This window comes from Spermophilus citellus, assembly GCF_964194105.1.
Source record: "Spermophilus citellus genome assembly, chromosome: 12".
NCBI classification, from domain to species: domain Eukaryota; kingdom Metazoa; phylum Chordata; class Mammalia; order Rodentia; family Sciuridae; genus Spermophilus; species Spermophilus citellus.
Window position 1 is genome coordinate 63,839,514 of NC_138198.1, and position 21,820 is coordinate 63,861,333.

Sequence of the window (21,820 nt, forward strand, 5' to 3'; positions counted from 1 at the left end):
ACAATGGCATAGGACCTTGTACCTTGGATGATTGAATGTAGAAGAGAACATCCAGTCAAAAAGGGATAGTAGGTAGGATTAGGAAGATAGTTGGTAAGTTTTGGAAGAAGAGTGAGTATGCAATTTGGACCAAAAGTTCTTTAGCAATAGGGTGTCGGTTAGAGAGTGAATGTAAACGTCAGCACATGTGAAGAGTCAGTCACAATGATGAACTGGGGAACATATGTAGGAAAGCAGATATCAATAGAGACATTAGGAAATCAGGCAAAGTATAAAGTGAGTGAGTGGATTAGACATTTTCAACAGGGTTGAGGTTGAATATATCATCTTAGGAAGAAACAAATGTGTAGTCACCAATAGCATTGACATTTGAGAGCATTAGGCAACCTGGACAAGGATGTTTTTAGTAATCCATGCTCACTTTCCAATGAGGCTTTGGTGCAATCATAAGTGTGACCTTTGCATTTTGTGTCCAGAATATCACTGTGATAAAATGTATATGTAGATCAGGTGACATGAGTGTTTCTTCCACCATTTCTGGGAGTAATATGTTGAAGACATATAAATTAGCCTTTGGGGGTACAAATAGGTGTACCCTGGGTCTATGAATATAGAGATAATGTATGAATAGACCATACTGTGAATAAATAGTATAACAGGTTCCAATTTAAATAATGGATTGCATTGATATCTGAAAATATATAGGAAATCTAATATTGATACACAACCATTCATTCTAACCAGTTATACATCTAATGGTGATATTGGGGTTATGGTTTACCATGAAGGGGGTGTGAGTTTTGCTTCACAAGGGATTATGGAAATGGAAAAGAATGTGTTTGGAAAGAAGTCTCATGAAAAGACCAGTCAAGAAACGTGGAGGTATACATGTGTTCTGAAGCAGGAAGTGATTGAAAGGGAAATAAATGCCTAGAAATTTGTGAACTTGAGGATGAAATACATATCCTATGATGTGCATCAACTGAAGAAATAGTAATGTACCAGTGTTGAATAAAAATGAACGTCAAAATACACATCATGTCCCATAGGAATCTACTTGCATTCATGTTAAACTGGGTCAGTTACTGTAGAAATATTAGGATTTCAGCACTAGGAAACAAATATGTATTTCAGGTGGATGACTATTTCTGAGAATAATCTTGTGAAAAGTTGATTATAAATCCACATATATGAACATGAATGAATTTAGGGAGTATATAATATGACACATACATTTCATATTTTGAAAAATCTGGAGAGTGTGTGTATGTGTGTGTGTATATATATATATATATATATATATATATATATATATATATACACAAAAGAAAAACACACACACAAACACAGACTTTAAAGAGTAGAAATATATATGCCAATCGAAATTCATCATGAAATATTTATCATCCACACATCCAAAAATATTTATTTTACTGAACATGTATTTATGTATCATGTTGTTCAAGTGGGAAGCTCACCTGGAGGTTGAATTCTCAGTTCCAACAGCGTTTAGGAGGAGTGATCTCTTCTCACAGTTTGTATCTGCCAAGTCAGCCACCTCACAAGAATGGACGTGGGATAGGAGGTAGGATTCTATATGTGCATGTAAAAATGCATGTTGCTGAATAGGCTACAGAGAAAGGGAGACAGGAATTCACATATTTGTTAACATTCAAAACACATGGAGAACTATTTCTATTAAATTGGACTAGATTTATAACACCTACACTTTATAATGCCAAAGGCCAGTCCAACTATACACCAGGCCTGCTCTGAACTGCCTGTATTTCTATTCTGTTTGAGTTATTTTTCTCCATCACATTAGTATTCGTAGTCACTATCTAGTAGGGTATGGGTTAGTGTCAGGGATTCAGTATTTCGAACGGAAAATAGGAAAATGAATCCAATGTGTAGGCCAATATGTGCTACAAAAAAATCTTCCCACTCTCATCCAGAACATTGCCTTGACATTACCTTCACAATAAGTAAGACACAATTTGAGGAGAAGAGTGAGAAATGCTGTGAATACATATGTGGAATGGAAAATGCTCAGGAGTTCACAACCTTGGAGGTGGTAGACTAGTTTCCATGAGTAAGGGACAGGGTAAACACTCCACAAACGTGGAGCTCTGCTGGCCTAAAGACTTTGTGAGAAACTGCTTCTGAGGTTGGGCACTTGAAATATATGTTGTTGTCAGGAGCTTTAGCTTCCTTTGTAGTGAGACCATCAAACCTGGTCTGCATCTATGTGACCTGGAGGACATGGTTTCTGATTTTCCAATGAACATGAGGCAGAAGTGCTGAATTCTCTCTTTGCAGGTAAACTGTGGCCACTGGGGTCTAAGTGTCTCCCTGTGTGGTCTGTGAAGCCATTTGGTCATCCTCCACTTTTCGTGGTGTTTCTTGCTGCTGCACTGGGAGTTTGGAATTTGCTTCAGGAAATACAAGGAGTTCAACTGGGACACAGTGCTGGAGGGAGTTCTGTCACGTGTGGTGGGTCAAGGTCCTAGGAGAATGCACCAGCCAGGCTTCTATCCCACAGAGCTTGCCCCCTTGACCATAGCAACCTGATTCTGAACATTGCCCTGAAACCTCTCCATATAACAAGATGCCTTTACATAGAAGGGTCTGCTCACTGCACCATGTCAGTCACAAGCCATTTGGAAGCCAATGGCAGATCCACATGGCCCCACCACAGATGTTTTATCACACACCTGCACACCACTGCTCTAGGCCCACTACTCAGCGGGCCCCAACTTACTGGCATCTCTGTTTTACACCATTTTCATGAAACCCAGTCAATCAAGGCACTGTCTGGTACACTCATGATCAGCAACAGGACATCCAAAGGTTCTCCAGTGCCACCTGGTCATGGGAATTTCAAAAATGTCATGGTATTTATCTAGCTAGCCATTTTTAAAGGATGAAGTTGGAGGCACTGTGGGTTTCCATTCCTTCAGGAACCATTAAATGGTGAGGAAGCTCATTTCAACGAAAGCTCTGGGGAACTCTCACAAACAAGGCTTCCCAAAGAGTGGCCAAAAGGTCACAGGAAGCCAGGCCCATTGAGGTCTACAATGTGAGGTCCACGTGTGTTTGGACTCTCCACGATGGCTGCCAGGTCTTTTAGAATAAAATCATGTGATATCCGGGCTGAGATTCCCAGTGCTCTGTGGAAAGCCAGCCTGGGCCTAGATCTCAGTTTCCAAGGACGACTCTCATGCGTGGCCTCCTAACATCCCGAAACTATTCACGGCAATACTTCTCTGAGGTCAGTTCTAGAACTCAGTCTCCAAGGGGAATCACACCAGAGTTCAAGCCCAGGTGGACCCAGTCATCTCTTCCCACTGCCACACCACAATTCAAACCAAAACACTGCCACATGGCCCTCATCTTCTTCCATATAGACACTCATCATAACCTCTGGCTGGAGGTTTCCATGAGGGGCACAGCCCAAGACAGTGTCCACAATAAGCTCCCTTGCCTCTCATTTGCCTAATGTAGGGTGGACTGGACACCCTTCCTGTGGACCTGGAGTGATCAAATAGGCCTGCCTTTAATACTGCTCTACTTCTCCAATTGGAGGCCTACTGACTGCCGGGTATAGATTCTTTGTGTGAACTGGAGTCATGAGAAAACCCAAGCACCTATGGGCTAGCCTCTGCATGGCTTTGAAGGACTCATTTGACACAAAGGATCCCTATTCTCACTTGATGGAGGTCAGGAACCTTACAGAGGAAGGCGAGAGACCTCATCCAGGATGACTGCTTTTGTGCCAATTTGGCTTTGGATGCACACATGGGATCTTTCTTTGGATCCACCAGGTGCTGACAATCTAAGCCACAGCCTCACACAGGGCCAAGAGGCTGATTCAGACACATCCCTTTGCAAAGCAATTAAGCAAAGAGCCACAGGTGATGCCCATTCATTTCCATTTGAAAACTGTTTTCTTCAGGCTTCACAAAGGGGTGCCCTGAGGCAAAGGCCTTCCTGACATTCAGGGCCACAGAAGGATAGGTAAGCCCAAGGCCCAAAGCAGGCTTTCTCCAGGGAGACTTTACTGGTCACACTGATATCTGAGTTTTCTGAGATGCTCACCATTCCTTTCAACTATCCAGTACATGGCCATGTCACCGAGCTTGGAGGTGGTACATATCTTGGACACAAAACCATGAGCCTATTCTGGAGAGTGGCCAGAATTCAGGAAGAAAACAGGAACTTACGAAGATAGTAGGTGTTGCCCATCCATAAGGCAAGCCGCAGTCCATTCATAAATTGGGCAGGATGAATGCTGGGAAGCTTTCTACTAGACAGGACACATCCATTGATGCATTCTCTTTTCTAATGTCTACAACCAGGGACACAGTGGGATACACAAACATAGAAACACTCGCCTTGTCAAAAGCCTTACTAGAAACAGTCCACTCCAAACCAAACAAACCGCCTTTCCTACCTATTCTCAGAACATGAGACAAAACCACAAACTCACACCCACACCCACAAAGGCACCTCCTTCCAAGTTGGTCTGTGACTACCCGGAGTGTCGTCTGACTGGTGGGCCATACTATGTTCCCCCGAAAGGGCCTGTCCTGTCTCACATCTGGCCTCCTTGGCCAACTCTGTGAAGTTGTCAGGAGCCAGCGGTGAGCCACTACCTGCTTTCTCAGGAAAGGCCCCTCTGCAGAGCTTTCCTGGCATTTGGCAATCCTCACCTCAGTGGGTACCAAGAAAGACTGACTCTGTCCTTGGTAAATCCAAACAAGTGAGCCCACTGGGACTGGGACTGGGACTGGCTCTGGGTGCCTGGCTTCCTGGATCCCAAGTTCAGAGAGTTCCATCACCAAGGAAGTGAGGTGAGGTCACTTCCTTCAGGAACTGAATGAGGTCACTGCCTTGGCAACCACTGTGTCCTAACAGTTGCTTCCAAGGCTCCCATGAGATGGAGGCTTCCCCTCCTTCCTGTGACATTTTCACAAGTTAGAATGGAATATCAACCACAGGCACCAAGGAACAGCTCTCCACACAGGCCTGCTTTGGTCCATCTTGTCTACATTAAGAAGAGAGAGGCTCATTCAGACACAACCCTTCATCCTGACCAGGTTGTTTGCCATGGAAGGTGACTTCTGCTCTCTCAGGTCCTTCATAGCTGCCTACATCTTCTCCAGGGATCATTTCTGCATGGACCTTTGAGGTTCTCAGCAGGTGGAAGATCCCCCACATTCCTGTATTGTAAGACCCACTCTGTCCCTGCTCTTCTGTAAAGTTAGATTGAGGGAACAGTGTATGCTTAGGGTTAAGAACCTGTTTGATGTGGCTTAGGAATCACTCTGCTGGATGAAGAATGGTATTGGGAACCTGCGATATTTATAATAATATATAGGTGAAATATATGTATGAAAACAGAAATCCAAGTAAGATTTGAAGGCCAGAAGGGCATTGGGCCCTTGATTGGGATACTTAGCTTTGAATGACTTTCTGCACAGATGTCTCAGATAAATCGATATACAATGGCATAGGACCTTGTACCTTGGATGATTGAATGTAGAAGAGAACATCCAGTCAAAAAGGGATAGTAGGTAGGATTAGGAAGAAAGTTGGTAAGTTTTGGAAGAAGAGTGAGTATGCAATTTGGACCAAAAGTTCTTTAGCAATAGGGTGTCGGTTAGAGAGTGAATGTAAACGTCAGCACATGTGAAGAGTCAGTCACAATGATGAACTGGGGAACATATGTAGGAAAGCAGATATCAATAGAGACATTAGGAAATCAGGCAAAGTATAAAGTGAGTGAGTGGATTAGACATTTTCAACAGGGTTGAGGTTGAATATATCATCTTAGGAAGAAACAAATGTGTAGTCACCAATAGCATTGACATTTGAGAGCATTAGGCAACCTGGACAAGGATGTTTTTAGTAATCCATGCTCACTTTCCAATGAGGCTTTGGTGCAATCATAAGTGTGACCTTTGCATTTTGTGTCCAGAATATCACTGTGATAAAATGTATATGTAGATCAGGTGACATGAGTGTTTCTTCCACCATTTCTGGGAGTAATATGTTGAAGACATATAAATTAGCCTTTGGGGGTACAAATAGGTGTACCCTGGGTCTATGAATATAGAGATAATGTATGAATAGACCATACTGTGAATAAATAGTATAACAGGTTCCAATTTAAATAATGGATTGCATTGATATCTGAAAATATATAGGAAATCTAATATTGATACACAACCATTCATTCTAACCAGTTATACATCTAATGGTGATATTGGGGTTATGGTTTACCATGAAGGGGGTGTGAGTTTTGCTTCACAAGGGATTATGGAAATGGAAAAGAATGTGTTTGGAAAGAAGTCTCATGAAAAGACCAGTCAAGAAACGTGGAGGTATACATGTGTTCTGAAGCAGGAAGTGATTGAAAGGGAAATAAATGCCTAGAAATTTGTGAACTTGAGGATGAAATACATATCCTATGATGTGCATCAACTGAAGAAATAGTAATGTACCAGTGTTGAATAAAAATGAACGTCAAAATACACATCATGTCCCATAGGAATCTACTTGCATTCATGTTAAACTGGGTCAGTTACTGTAGAAATATTAGGATTTCAGCACTAGGAAACAAATATGTATTTCAGGTGGATGACTATTTCTGAGAATAATCTTGTGAAAAGTTGATTATAAATCCACCTATATGAACATGAATGAATTTAGGGAGTATATAATATGACACATACATTTCATATTTTGAAAAATCTGGAGAGTGTGTGTATGTGTGTGTGTGTGTGTATATATATATACACAAAAAAAACAACACACACACACAAACCCAGACATTAAAGAGTAGAAATATATATGCCAATCGAAATTCATCATGAAATATTTATCATCCACAGATCCAAAAATATTTATTTTACTGAACATGTATTTATGTATCATGTTGTTCAAGTGGGAAGCTCACCTGGAGGTTGAATTCTCAGTTCCAACAGCGTTTAGGAGGAGTGATCTCTTCTCACAACTTGTATCTGCCAAGTCAGCCACCTCACAAGAATGGACGTGGGATAGGAGGTAGGATTCTATATGTGCATGTAAAAATGCATGTTGCTGAATAGGCTACAGAGAAAGGGAGACAGGAATTCACATATTTGTTAACATTCAAAACACATGGAGAACTATTTCTATTAAATTGGACTAGATTTATAACACCTACCCTTTATAATGCCAAAGGCCAGTCCAACTATACACCAGGCCTCCTCTGAACTGCCTGTATTTCTATTCTGTTTGAGTTATTTTTCTCCATCATATTAGTATTCGTAGTCACAATCTAGTAGGGTATGGGTTAGTGTCAGGGATTCAGTATTTCGAACGGAAAATAGGAAAATGAATCCAATGTGTAGGCCAATATGTGCTACAAAAAAATCTTCCCACTCTCATCCAGAACATTGCCTTGACATTACCTTCGCAATAAGTAAGACACAATTTGAGGAGAAGAGTTAGAAATGCTGTGAATACATATGTGGAATGGAAAATGCTCAGGAGTTCACAACCTTGGAGGTGGTAGACTAGTTTCCATGAGTAAGGGACAGGGTAAACACTCCACAAACGTGGAGCTCTGCTGGCCTAAAGACTTCGTGAGAAACTGCTTCTGAGGTTGGGCACTTGAAATATATGTTGTTGTCAGGAGCTTTAGCTTCCTTTGTAGTGAGACCATCAAACCAGGTCTGCATCTATGTGACCTGGAGGACATGGTTTCTGATTTTCCAATGAACATGAGGCAGAAGTGCTGAATTCTCTCTTTGCAGGTAAACTGTGGCCACTGGGGTCTAAGTGTCTCCGTGTGTGGACTGTGAAGCCATTTGGTCATCCTCCACTTTTCGTGGTGTTTCTTGCTGCTGCACTGGGAGTTTGGAATTTGCTTCAGGAAATACAAGGAGTTCAACTGGGACACAGTGCTGGAGGGAGTTCTGTCACGTGTGGTGGGTCAAGGTCCTAGGAGAATGCACCAGCCAGGCTTCTATCCCACAGAGCTTGCCCCCTTGACCATAGCAACCTGATTCTGAACATTGCCCTGAAACCTCTCCATATAACAAGATGCCTTTACATAGAAGGGTCTGCTCACTGCACCATGTCAGTCACAAGCCATTTGGAAGCCAATGGCAGATCCACATGGCCCCACCACAGATGTTTTATCACACACCTGCACACCACTGCTCTAGGCCCACTACTCAGCGGGCCCCAACTTACTGGCATCTCTGTTTTACACCATTTTCATGAAACCCAGTCAATCAAGGCACTGTCTGGTACACTCATGATCAGCAACAGGACATCCAAAGGTTCTCCAGTGCCACCTGGTCATGGGAATTTCAAAAACGTCATGGTATTTATCTAGCTAGCCATTTTTAAAGGATGAAGTTGGAGGCACTGTGGGTTTCCATTCCTTCGGGAACCATCAAATGGTGAGGAAGCTCATTTCAACGAAAGCTCTGGGGAACTCTCACAAACAAGGCTTCCCAAAGAGTGGCCAAAAGGTCACAGGAAGCCAGGCCCATTGAGGTCTACAATGTGAGGTCTACGTGTGTTTGGACTCTCCACGATGGCTGCCAGGTCTTTAAGAATAAAATCATGTGATATCCGGGCTGAGATTCCCAGTGCTCTGTGGAAAGCCAGCCTGGGCCTAGATCTCAGTTTCCAAGGGCGACTCTCATGCGTGGCCTCCTAACATCCCGAAACTATTCACGGCAATACTTCTCTGAGGTCAGTTCCAGAACTCAGTCTCCAAGGGGAATCACACCAGAGTTCAAGCCCAGGTGGACCCAGTCATCTCTTCCCACTGCCACACCACAATTCAAACCAAAACACTGCCACATGGCCCTCATCTTCTTCCATATAGACACTCATCATAACCTCTGGCTGGAGGTTTCCATGAGGGGCACAGCCCAAGACAGTGTCCACAATAAGCTCCCTTGCCTCTCATTTGCCTAATGTAGGGTGGACTGGACACCCTTCCTGTGGACCTGGAGTGATCAAATAGGCCTGCCTTTAATACTGCTCTACTTCTCCAATTGGAGGCCTACTGACTGCCGGGTATAGATTCTTTGTGTGAACTGGAGTCATGAGAAAACCCAAGCACCTATGGGCTAGCCTCTGCATGGCTTCGAAGGACTCATTTGACACAAAGGATCCCTATTCTCACTTGATGGAGGTCAGGAACCTTACAGAGGAAGGCGAGAGACCTCATCCAGGATGACTGCTTTTGTGCCAATTTGGCTTTGGATGCACACATGGGATCTTTCTTTGGATCCACCAGGTGCTGACAATCTAAGCCACAGCCTCACACTGGGCCAAGAGGCTGATTCAGACACATCCCTTTGCAAAGCAATTAAGCAAAGAGCCACAGGTGATGCCCATTCATTTCCATTTGAAAACTGTTTTCTTCAGGCTTCACAAAGGGGTGCCCTGAGGCAAAGGCCTTCCTGACATTCAGGGCCACAGAAGGATAGGTAAGCCCAAGGCCCAAAGCAGGCTTTCTCCAGGGAGACTTTACTGGTCACACTGATATCTGAGTTTTCTGAGATGCTCACCATTCCTTTCAACTATCCAGTACATGGCCATGTCACCGAGCTTGGAGGTGGTACATATCTTGGACACAAAACCATGAGCCTATTCTGGAGAGTGGCCAGAATTCAGGAAGAAAACAGGAACTTAGGAAGATAGTAGGTGTTGCCCATCCATAAGGCAAGCCGCAGTCCATTCATAAATTGGGCAGGATGAATGCTGGGAAGCTTTCTACTAGACAGGACACATCCATTGATGCATTCTCTTTTCTAATGTCTACAACCAGGGACACAGTGGGATACACAAACATAGAAACACTCGCCTTGTCAAAAGCCTTACTAGAAACAGTCCACTCCAAACCAAACAAACCGCCTTTCCTACCTATTCTCAGAACATGAGACAAAACCACAAACTCACACCCACACCCACAAAGGCACCTCCTTCCAAGTTGGTCTGTGACTACCCGGAGTGTCGTCTGACTGGTGGGCCATACTATGTTCCCCCGAAAGGGCCTGTCCTGTCTCACATCTGGCCTCCTTGGCCAACTCTGTGAAGTTGTCAGGAGCCAGCGGTGAGCCACTACCTGCTTTCTCAGGAAAGGCCCCTCTGCAGAGCTATCCTGGCATTTGGCAATCCTCACCTCAGTGGGTACCAAGAAAGACTGACTCTGTCCTTGGTAAATCCAAACAAGTGAGCCCACTGGGACTGGGACTGGGACTGGCTCTGGGTGCCTGGCTTCCTGGATCCCAAGTTCAGAGAGTTCCATCACCAAGGAAGTGAGGTGAGGTCACTTCCTTCAGGAACTGAATGAGGTCACTGCCTTGGCAACCACTGTGTCCTAACAGTTGCTTCCAAGGCTCCCATGAGATGGAGGCTTCCCCTTTTTCCTGTGACACTTTCACAAGTTAGAATGGAATATCAACCATAGGCACCAAGGAACAGCTCTCCACACAGGCCTGCTTTGGTCCATCTTGTCTACATTAAGAAGAGAGAGGCTCATTCAGACACATCCCTTCATCCCGACCAGGTGGTTTGCCATGGAAGATGACTTCTGCTCTCTCAGGTCCTTCATAGCTGCCTACATCTTCTCCAGGGATCATTTCTGCATGGACCTTTGAGGTTCTCAGCAGGTGGAAGATCCCCCACATTCCTGTATTGTAAGACCCACTCTGTCCCTGCTCTTCTGTAAAGTTAGATTGAGGGAACAGTGTATGGTTAGGGTTAAGAACCTGTTTGATGTGGCTTAGGAATCACTCTGCTGGATGAAGAATGGTATTGGGAACCTGCGATATTTATAATAATATATAGGTGAAATATATGTATGAAAACAGAAATCCAAGTAAGATTTGAAGGCCAGAAGGGCATTGGGCCCTTGATTGGGATACTTAGCTTTGAATGACTTTCTGCACAGATGTCTCAGATAAATCGATACACAATGGCATAGGACCTTGTACCTTGGATGATTGAATGTAGAAGAGAACATCCAGTCAAAAAGGGATAGTAGGTAGGATTAGGAAGATAGTTGGTAAGTTTTGGAAGAAGAGTGAGTATGCAATTTGGACCAAAAGTTCTTTAGCAATAGGGTGTCGGTTAGAGAGTGAATGTAAACGTCAGCACATGTGAAGAGTCAGTCACAATGATGAACTGGGGAACATATGTAGGAAAGCAGATATCAATAGAGACATTAGGAAATCAGGCAAAGTATAAAGTGAGTGAGTGGATTAGACATTTTCAACAGGGTTGAGGTTGAATATATCATCTTAGGAAGAAACAAATGTGTAGTCACCAATAGCATTGACATTTGAGAGCATTAGGCAACCTGGACAAGGATGTTTTTAGTAATCCATGCTCACTTTCCAATGAGGCTTTGGTGCAATCATAAGTGTGACCTTTGCATTTTGTGTCCAGAATATCACTGTGATAAAATGTATATGTAGATCAGGTGACATGAGTGTTTCTTCCACCATTTCTGGGAGTAATATGTTGAAGACATATAAATTAGCCTTTGGGGGTACAAATAGGTGTACCCTGGGTCTATGAATATAGAGATAATGCATGAATAGACCATACTGTGAATAAATAGTATAACAGGTTCCAATTTAAATAATGGATTGCATTGATATCTGAAAATATATAGGAAATCTAATATTGATACACAACCATTCATTCTAACCAGTTATACATCTAATGGTGATATTGGGGTTATGGTTTACCATGAAGGGGGTGTGAGTTTTGCTTCACAAGGGATTATGGAAATGGAAAAGAATGTGTTTGGAAAGAAGTCTCATGAAAAGACCAGTCAAGAAACGTGGAGGTATACATGTGTTCTGAAGCAGGAAGTGATTGAAAGGGAAATAAATGCCTAGAAATTTGTGAACTTGAGGATGAAATACATATCCTATGATGTGCATCAACTGAAGAAATAGTAATGTACCAGTGTTGAATAAAAATGAACGTCAAAATACACATCATGTCCCATAGGAATCTACTTGCATTCATGTTAAACTGGGTCAGTTACTGTAGAAATATTAGGATTTCAGCACTAGGAAACAAATATGTATTTCAGGTGGATGACTATTTCTGAGAATAATCTTGTGAAAAGTTGATTATAAATCCACCTATATGAACATGAATGAATTTAGGGAGTATATAATATGACACATACATTTCATATTTTGAAAAATCTGGAGAGTGTGTGTATGTGTGTGTGTACATATATATATATATATATATATATATATATATATATACACACAAAAGAAAAACACACACACAAACACAGACTTTAAAGAGTAGAAATATATATGCCAATCGAAATTCATCATGAAATATTTATCATCCACAGATCCAAAAATATTTATTTTACTGAACATGTATTTATGTATCATGTTGTTCAAGTGGGAAGCTCACCTGGAGGTTGAATTCTCAGTTCCAACAGCGTTTAGGAGGAGTGATCTCTTCTCACAACTTGTATCTGCCAAGTCAGCCACCTCACAAGAATGGACGTGGGATAGGAGGTAGGATTCTATATGTGCATGTAAAAATGCATGTTGCTGAATAGGCTACAGAGAAAGGGAGACAGGAATTCACATATTTGTTAACATTCAAAACACATGGAGAACTATTTCTATTAAATTGGACTAGATTTATAACACCTACCCTTTATAATGCCAAAGGCCAGTCCAACTATACACCAGGCCTCCTCTGAACTGCCTGTATTTCTATTCTGTTTGAGTTATTTTTCTCCATCATATTAGTATTCGTAGTCACAATCTAGTAGGGTATGGGTTAGTGTCAGGGATTCAGTATTTCGAACGGAAAATAGGAAAATGAATCCAATGTGTAGGCCAATATGTGCTACAAAAAAATCTTCCCACTCTCATCCAGAACATTGCCTTGACATTACCTTCACAATAAGTAAGACACAATTTGAGGAGAAGAGTTAGAAATGCTGTGAATACATATGTGGAATGGAAAATGCTCAGGAGTTCACAACCTTGGAAGTGGTAGACTAGTTTCCATGAGTAAGGGACAGGGTAAACACTCCACAAATGTGGAGCTCTGCTGGCCTAAAGACTTCCTGAGAAACTGCCTCTGAGGTTGGGCACTTGAAATATATGTTGTTGTCAGGAGCTTTAGCTTCCTTTGTAGTGAGACCATCAAACCTGGTCTGCATCTATGTGACCTGGAGGACATGGTTTCTGATTTTCCAATGAACATGAGGCAGAAGTGCTGAATTCTCTCTTTGCAGGTAAACTGTGGCCACTGGGGTCTAAGTGTCTCCCTGTGTGGTCTGTGAAGCCATTTGGTCATCCTCCACTTTTCGTGGTGTTTCTTGCTGCTGCACTGGTAGTTTGGAATTTGCTTCAGGAAATACAAGGAGTTCAACTGGGACACAGTGCTGGAGGGAGTTCTGTCACGTGTGGTGGGTCAAGGTCCTAGGAGAATGCACCAGCCAGGCTTCTATCCCACAGAGCTTGCCCCCTTGACCATAGCAACCTGATTCTGAACATTGCCCTGAAACCTCTCCATATAACAAGATGCCTTTACATAGAAGGGTCTGCTCACTGCACCATGTCAGTCACAAGCCATTTGGAAGCCAATGGCAGATCCACATGGCGCCACCACAGATGTTTTATCACACACCTGCACACCACTGCTCTAGGCCCACTACTCAGCAGGCCCCAACTTACTGGCAACTCTGTTTTACACCATTTTCATGAAACCCAGTCAATCAAGGCACTGTCTGGTACACTCATGATCAGCAACAGGACATCCAAAGGTTCTCCAGTGACACCTGGTCATGGGAATTTCAAAAATGTCATGGTATTTATCTAGCTAGCCATTTTTAAAGGATGAAGTTGGAGGCACTGTGTGTTTCCATTCCTTCAGGAACCATTAAATGGTGAGGAAGCTCATTTCGACGAAAGCTCTGGAGAACCCTCACAAACAAGTCTTCCCAAAGAGTGGCCAAAAGGTCACAGGAAGCCAGGCCCATTGAGGTCTACAATGTGAGGTCCACGTGTGTTTGGACTCTCCACGATGGCTGCCAGGTCTTTAAGAATAAACTCATGTGATATCCGGGCTGAGATTCCCAGTGCTCTGTGGAAAGCCAGCCTGGGCCTAGATCTCAGTTTCCAAGGGCGACTCTCATGCGTGGCCTCCTAACATCCCGACACAATTCACGGCAATACTTCTCTGAGGTCAGTTCCAGAACTCAGTCTCCAAGGGGAATCACACCAGAGTTCAAGCCCAGGTGGACCCAGTCATCTCTTCCCACTGCCACACCACAATTCAAACCAAAACACTGCCACATGGCCCTCATCTTCTTCCATATAGACACTCATCATAACCTCTGGCTGGAGGTTTCCATGAGGGGCACAGCCCAAGACAGTGTCCACAATATGCTCCCTTGCCTCTCATTTGCCTAATGTCAGGGTGGACTGGACACCCTTCCTGTGGACCTGGAGTGATCAAATAGGCCTGCCTTTAATACTGCTCTACTTCTCCAATTGGAGGCCTACTGACTGCCGGGTATAGATTCTTTGTGTGAACTGGAGTCATGAGAAAACCCAAGCACCTATGGGCTAGCCTCTGCATGGCTTTGAAGGACTCATTTGACACAAAGGATCCCTATTCTCACTTGATGGAGGTCAGGAATCTTACAGAGGAAGGCGAGAGACCTCATCCAGGATGACTGCTTTTGTGCCAATTTGGCTTTGGATGCACACATGGGATCTTTCTTTGGATCCACCAGGTGCTGACAATCTAAGCCACAGCCTCACACAGGGCCAAGAGGCTGATTCAGACACATCCCTTTGCAAAGCAATTAAGCAAAGAGCCACAGGTGATGCCCATTCATTTCCATTTGAAAACTGTTTTCTTCAGGCTTCACAAAGGGGTGCCCTGAGGCAAAGGCCTTCCTGACATTCAGGGCCACAGAAGGATAGGTAAGCCCAAGGCCCAAAGCAGGCTTTCTCCAGGGAGACTTTACTGGTCACACTGATATCTGAGTTTTCTGAGATGCTCACCATTCCTTTCAACTATCCAGTACATGGCCATGTCACCGAGCTTGGAGGTGGTACATATCTTGGACACAAAACCATGAGCCTATTCTGGAGAGTGGCCAGAATTCAGGAAGAAAACAGGAACTTAGGAAGATAGTAGGTGTTGCCCATCCATAAGGCAAGCCGCAGTCCATTCATAAATTGGGCAGGATGAATGCTGGGAAGCTTTCTACTAGACAGGACACATCCATTGATGCATTCTCTTTTCTAATGTCTACAACCAGGGACACAGTGGGATACACAAACATAGAAACACTCGCCTTGTCAAAAGCCTTACTAGAAACAGTCCACTCCAAACCAAACAAACCGCCTTTCCTACCTATTCTCAGAACATGAGACAAAACCACAAACTCACACCCACACCCACAAAGGCACCTCCTTCCAAGTTGGTCTGTGACTACCCGGAGTGTCGTCTGACTGGTGGGCCATACTATGTTCCCCCGAAAGGGCCTGTCCTGTCTCACATCTGGCCTCCTTGGCCAACTTTGTGAAGTTGTCAGGAGCCAGCGGTGAGCCACTACCTGCTTTCTCAGGAAAGGCCCCTCTGCAGAGCTTTCCTGGCATTTGGCAATCCTCACCTCAGCGGGTACCAAGAAAGACTGACTCTGTCCTTGGTAAATCCAAACAAGTGAGCCCACTGGGACTGGGACTGGGACTGGCTCTGGGTGCCTGGCTTCCTGGATCCCAAGTTCAGAGAGTTCCATCACCAAGGAAGTGAGGTGAGGTCACTTCCTTCAGGAACTGAATGAGGTCACTGCCTTGGCAACCACTGTGTCCTAACAGTTGCTTCCAAGGCTCCCATGAGATGGAGGCTGCCCCTCCTTCCTGTGACACTTTCACAAGTTAGAATGGAATATCAACCACAGGCACCAAGGAACAGCTCTCCACACAGGCCTGCTTTGGTCCATCTTGTCTACATTAAGAAGAGAGAGGCTCATTCAGACACATCCCTTCATCCCGACCAGGTGGTTTGCCATGGAAGATGACTTCTGCTCTCTCAGGTCCTTCATAGCTGCCTACATCTTCTCCAGGGATCATTTCTGCATGGACCTTTGAGGTTCTCAGCAGGTGGAAGATCCCCCACATTCCTGTATTGTAAGACCCACTCTGTCCCTGCTCTTCTGTAAAGTTAGATTGAGGGAACAGTGTATGGTTAGGGTTAAGAACCTGTTTGATGTGGCTTAGGAATCACTCTGCTGGATGAAGAATGGTATTGGGAACCTGCGATATTTATAATAATATATAGGTGAAATATATGTATGAAAACAGAAATCCAAGTAAGATTTGAAGGCCAGAAGGGCATTGGGCCCTTGATTGGGATACTTAGCTTTGAATGACTTTCTGCACAGATGTCTCAGATAAATCGATACACAATGGCATAGGACCTTGTACCTTGGATGATTGAATGTAGAAGAGAACATCCAGTCAAAAAGGGATAGTAGGTAGGATTAGGAAGATAGTTGGTAAGTTTTGGAAGAAGAGTGAGTATGCAATTTGGACCAAAAGTTCTTTAGCAATAGGGTGTCGGTTAGAGAGTGAATGTAAACGTCAGCACATGTGAAGAGTCAGTCACAATGATGAACTGGGGAACATATGTAGGAAAGCAGATATCAATAGAGACATTAGGAAATCAGGCAAAGTATAAAGTGAGTGAGTGGATTAGACATTTTCAACAGGGTTGAGGTTGAATATATCATCTTAGGAAGAAACAAATGTGTAGTCACCAATAGCATTGACATTTGAGAGCATTAGGCAACCTGGACAAGGATGTTTTTAGTAATCCATGCTCACTTTCCAATGAGGCTTTGGTGCAATCATAAGTGTGACCTTTGCATTTTGTGTCCAGAATATCACTGTGATAAAATGTATATGTAGATCAGGTGACATGAGTGTTTCTTCCACCATTTCTGGGAGTAATATGTTGAAGACATATAAATTAGCCTTTGGGGGTACAAATAGGTGTACCCTGGGTCTATGAATATAGAGATAATGTATGAATAGACCATACTGTGAATAAATAGTATAACAGGTTCCAATTTAAATAATGGATTGCATTGATATCTGAAAATATATAGGAAATCTAATATTGATACACAACCATTCATTCTAACCAGTTATACATCTAATGGTGATATTGGGGTTATGGTTTACCATGAAGGGGGTGTGAGTTTTGCTTCACAAGGGATTATGGAAATGGAAAAGAATGTGTTTGGAAAGAAGTCTCATGAAAAGACCAGTCAAGAAACGTGGAGGTATACATGTGTTCTGAAGCAGGAAGTGATTGAAAGGGAAATAAATGCCTAGAAATTTGTGAACTTGAGGATGAAATACATATCCTATGATGTGCATCAACTGAAGAAATAGTAATGTACCAGTGTTGAATAAAAATGAACGTCAAAATACACATCATGTCCCATAGGAATCTACTTGCATTCATGTTAAACTGGGTCAGTTACTGTAGAAATATTAGGATTTCAGCACTAGGAAACAAATATGTATTTCAGGTGGATGACTATTTCTGAGAATAATCTTGTGAAAAGTTGATTATAAATCCACATATATGAACATGAATGAATTTAGGGAGTATATAATATGACACATACATTTCATATTTTGAAAAATCTGGAGAGTGTGTGTATGTGTGTGTGTGTGTGTATATATATATACACAAAAAAAAACAACACACACACACAAACCCAGACATTAAAGAGTAGAAATATATATGCCAATCGAAATTCATCATGAAATATTTATCATCCACAGATCCAAAAATATTTATTTTACTGAACATGTATTTATGTATCATGTTGTTCAAGTGGGAAGCTCACCTGGAGGTTGAATTCTCAGTTCCAACAGCGTTTAGGAGGAGTGATCTCTTCTCACAACTTGTATCTGCCAAGTCAGCCACCTCACAAGAATGGACGTGGGATAGGAGGTAGGATTCTATATGTGCATGTAAAAATGCATGTTGCTGAATAGGCTACAGAGAAAGGGAGACAGGAATTCACATATTTGTTAACATTCAAAACACATGGAGAACTATTTCTATTAAATTGGACTAGATTTATAACACCTACCCTTTATAATGCCAAAGGCCAGTCCAACTATACACCAGGCCTCCTCTGAACTGCCTGTATTTCTATTCTGTTTGAGTTATTTTTCTCCATCATATTAGTATTCGTAGTCACAATCTAGTAGGGTATGGGTTAGTGTCAGGGATTCAGTATTTCGAACGGAAAATAGGAAAATGAATCCAATGTGTAGGCCAATATGTGCTACAAAAAAATCTTCCCACTCTCATCCAGAACATTGCCTTGACATTACCTTCGCAATAAGTAAGACACAATTTGAGGAGAAGAGTTAGAAATGCTGTGAATACATATGTGGAATGGAAAATGCTCAGGAGTTCACAACCTTGGAGGTGGTAGACTAGTTTCCATGAGTAAGGGACAGGGTAAACACTCCACAAACGTGGAGCTCTGCTGGCCTAAAGACTTCGTGAGAAACTGCTTCTGAGGTTGGGCACTTGAAATATATGTTGTTGTCAGGAGCTTTAGCTTCCTTTGTAGTGAGACCATCAAACCAGGTCTGCATCTATGTGACCTGGAGGACATGGTTTCTGATTTTCCAATGAACATGAGGCAGAAGTGCTGAATTCTCTCTTTGCAGGTAAACTGTGGCCACTGGGGTCTAAGTGTCTCCGTGTGTGGACTGTGAAGCCATTTGGTCATCCTCCACTTTTCGTGGTGTTTCTTGCTGCTGCACTGGGAGTTCGGAATTTGCTTCAGGAAATACAAGGAGTTCAACTGGGACACAGTGCTGGAGGGAGTTCTGTCACGTGTGGTGGGTCAAGGTCCTAGGAGAATGCACCAGCCAGGCTTCTATCCCACAGAGCTTGCCCCCTTGACCATAGCAACCTGATTCTGAACATTGCCCTGAAACCTCTCCATATAACAAGATGCCTTTACATAGAAGGGTCTGCTCACTGCACCATGTCAGTCACAAGCCATTTGGAAGCCAATGGCAGATCCACATGGCCCCACCACAGATGTTTTATCACACACCTGCACACCACTGCTCTAGGCCCACTACTCAGCGGGCCCCAACTTACTGGCATCTCTGTTTTACACCATTTTCATGAAACCCAGTCAATCAAGGCACTGTCTGGTACACTCATGATCAGCAACAGGACATCCAAAGGTTCTCCAGTGCCACCTGGTCATGGGAATTTCAAAAACGTCATGGTATTTATCTAGCTAGCCATTTTTAAAGGATGAAGTTGGAGGCACTGTGGGTTTCCATTCCTTCGGGAACCATCAAATGGTGAGGAAGCTCATTTCAACGAAAGCTCTGGGGAACTCTCACAAACAAGGCTTCCCAAAGAGTGGCCAAAAGGTCACAGGAAGCCAGGCCCATTGAGGTCTACAATGTGAGGTCTACGTGTGTTTGGACTCTCCACGATGGCTGCCAGGTCTTTAAGAATAAAATCATGTGATATCCGGGCTGAGATTCCCAGTGCTCTGTGGAAAGCCAGCCTGGGCCTAGATCTCAGTTTCCAAGGGCGACTCTCATGCGTGGCCTCCTAACATCCCGAAACTATTCACGGCAATACTTCTCTGAGGTCAGTTCCAGAACTCAGTCTCCAAGGGGAATCACACCAGAGTTCAAGCCCAGGTGGACCCAGTCATCTCTTCCCACTGCCACACCACAATTCAAACCAAAACACTGCCACATGGCCCTCATCTTCTTCCATATAGACACTCATCATAACCTCTGGCTGGAGGTTTCCATGAGGGGCACAGCCCAAGACAGTGTCCACAATAAGCTCCCTTGCCTCTCATTTGCCTAATGTAGGGTGGACTGGACACCCTTCCTGTGGACCTGGAGTGATCAAATAGGCCTGCCTTTAATACTGCTCTACTTCTCCAATTGGAGGCCTACTGACTGCCGGGTATAGATTCTTTGTGTGAACTGGAGTCATGAGAAAACCCAAGCACCTATGGGCTAGCCTCTGCATGGCTTCGAAGGACTCATTTGACACAAAGGATCCCTATTCTCACTTGATGGAGGTCAGGAACCTTACAGAGGAAGGCGAGAGACCTCATCCAGGATGACTGCTTTTGTGCCAATTTGGCTTTGGATGCACACATGGGATCTTTCTTTGGATCCACCAGGTGCTGACAATCTAAGCCACAGCCTCACACTGGGCCAAGAGGCTGATTCAGACACATCCCTTTGCAAAGCAATTAAGCAAAGAGCCACAGGTGATGCCCATTCATTTCCATTTGAAAACTGTTTTCTTCAGGCTTCACAAAGGGGTGCCCTGAGGCAAAGGCCTTCCTGACATTCAGGGCCACAGAAGGATAGGTAAGCCCAAGGCCCAAAGCAGGCTTTCTCCAGGGAGACTTTACTGGTCACACTGATATCTGAGTTTTCTGAGATGCTCACCATTCCTTTCAACTATCCAGTACATGGCCATGTCACCGAGCTTGGAGGTGGTACATATCTTGGACACAAAACCATGAGCCTATTCTGGAGAGTGGCCAGAATTCAGGAAGAAAACAGGAACTTAGGAAGATAGTAGGTGTTGCCCATCCATAAGGCAAGCCGCAGTCCATTCATAAATTGGGCAGGATGAATGCTGGGAAGCTTTCTACTAGACAGGACACATCCATTGATGCATTCTCTTTTCTAATGTCTACAACCAGGGACACAGTGGGATACACAAACATAGAAACACTCGCCTTGTCAAAAGCCTTACTAGAAACAGTCCACTCCAAACCAAACAAACCGCCTTTCCTACCTATTCTCAGAACATGAGACAAAACCACAAACTCACACCCACACCCACAAAGGCACCTCCTTCCAAGTTGGTCTGTGACTACCCGGAGTGTCGTCTGACTGGTGGGCCATACTATGTTCCCCCGAAAGGGCCTGTCCTGTCTCACATCTGGCCTCCTTGGCCAACTCTGTGAAGTTGTCAGGAGCCAGCGGTGAGCCACTACCTGCTTTCTCAGGAAAGGCCCCTCTGCAGAGCTATCCTGGCATTTGGCAATCCTCACCTCAGCGGGTACCAAGAAAGACTGACTCTGTCCTTGGTAAATCCAAACAAGTGAGCCCACTGGGACTGGGACTGGGACTGGCTCTGGGTGCCTGGCTTCCTGGATCCCAAGTTCAGAGAGTTCCATCACCAAGGAAGTGAGGTGAGGTCACTTCCTTCAGGAACTGAATGAGGTCACTGCCTTGGCAACCACTGTGTCCTAACAGTTGCTTCCAAGGCTCCCATGAGATGGAGGCTGCCCCTCCTTCCTGTGACACTTTCACAAGTTAGAATGGAATATCAACCACAGGCACCAAGGAACAGCTCTCCACACAGGCCTGCTTTGGTCCATCTTGTCTACATTAAGAAGAGAGAGGCTCATTCAGACACATCCCTTCATCCCGACCAGGTGGTTTGCCATGGAAGATGACTTCTGCTCTCTCAGGTCCTTCATAGCTGCCTACATCTTCTCCAGGGATCATTTCTGCATGGACCTTTGAGGTTCTCAGCAGGTGGAAGATCCCCCACATTCCTGTATTGTAAGACCCACTCTGTCCCTGCTCTTCTGTAAAGTTAGATTGAGGGAACAGTGTATGGTTAGGGTTAAGAACCTGTTTGATGTGGCTTAGGAATCACTCTGCTGGATGAAGAATGGTAT